This window comes from Penaeus monodon, chromosome 19 (assembly GCF_015228065.2).
Source record: "Penaeus monodon isolate SGIC_2016 chromosome 19, NSTDA_Pmon_1, whole genome shotgun sequence".
NCBI classification, from domain to species: Eukaryota; Metazoa; Arthropoda; class Malacostraca; order Decapoda; family Penaeidae; genus Penaeus; species Penaeus monodon.
Genome location: NC_051404.1, coordinates 36,458,333 through 36,459,378, shown reverse-complemented (window position 1 = coordinate 36,459,378; position 1,046 = coordinate 36,458,333).

Here is a 1,046-nt window from a genome sequence, read left to right as displayed (position 1 = left end):
CTGTCTGCTCCTGTCGGTGGTTGGGGATAGGGAAAAGTTCCAAAAAACTGTTTTTCCTTTGCCCCTAACCCCGGGGAACCAACGGTTTTGCAAATGGGCGACCCACAAACACAGATGCTTTGCCCACAAAACTTAGTTTATAAGAAAAAAGTTATTTAAGGTTTAATTGGGAAGGCGAAAAAACGACTAAAATTTTATTTTTTCTTAAAATTGTGTGGGCCCCCCCCCTTGGGGGGTTTTTAAATATCAACAAACAAGAATTAGCCATTTTAACACCCAAAAGGGGAAAAAACAGTTTTTTTTTCCCGCCCAGCCAAGGCTTTCGACATCTGCGATTTAAATTTGCCTTTATTGATTCCACCAAAATTTCGGCTTTCCAAGTTTTTTTTTTTTTTTAAAAGGGGGGGATTTTTAGCAACCAATTTTAAAAAAAAAAAACCTGAAAAAGGTTTTGGGCCAAGTTTTCCCCCGAAGGAAGAGACCAAAAGAAAAAAAAGGACGCACCAAAAAGGGGAGAAGCAGGAAGCCACAAAAAATTAAAAAAAGTGAAAAACAAAGAAACATTTTGCCCCAAAAAATTAAAAAAGGAAAAAATTTAAAGAACTTTGCCCCAGGACCCCCCTTTGCGCAAAGTTATAAAAAAAAAACCCCTTAAAGGGGGGCCACAAATTTTAAAACCCCCTTTCTTTTTTTTTAAACAAAAAGGGGAAACAACGTTTAGCTCCGGGGCAAAAAAAACGAAACAACCCAGGGGACTCCGCAAAAAAAACATTTTAAAAGTTGACTAAAAAAATGAGAAAAAGATAAAGAAGAGGAAATTTGGGGAAACCCCCATATCAGAAACCACATAACGGGGCGAAAGGGCAAAGGGAAAACCAAGCACCAAAAAAACTAAATCAAGGGGCCAAGGAGAGGAAAAAAGACCACCATTTGATTAAATGAATAAATGTGTGATCATGAAAAGTGGTTTTAAATGACTGTCAAATTTTTTTAAATTATAAAACAAAAACAAAACCAAGTCCAATGCTCTGGGAAAATGCTTGCCA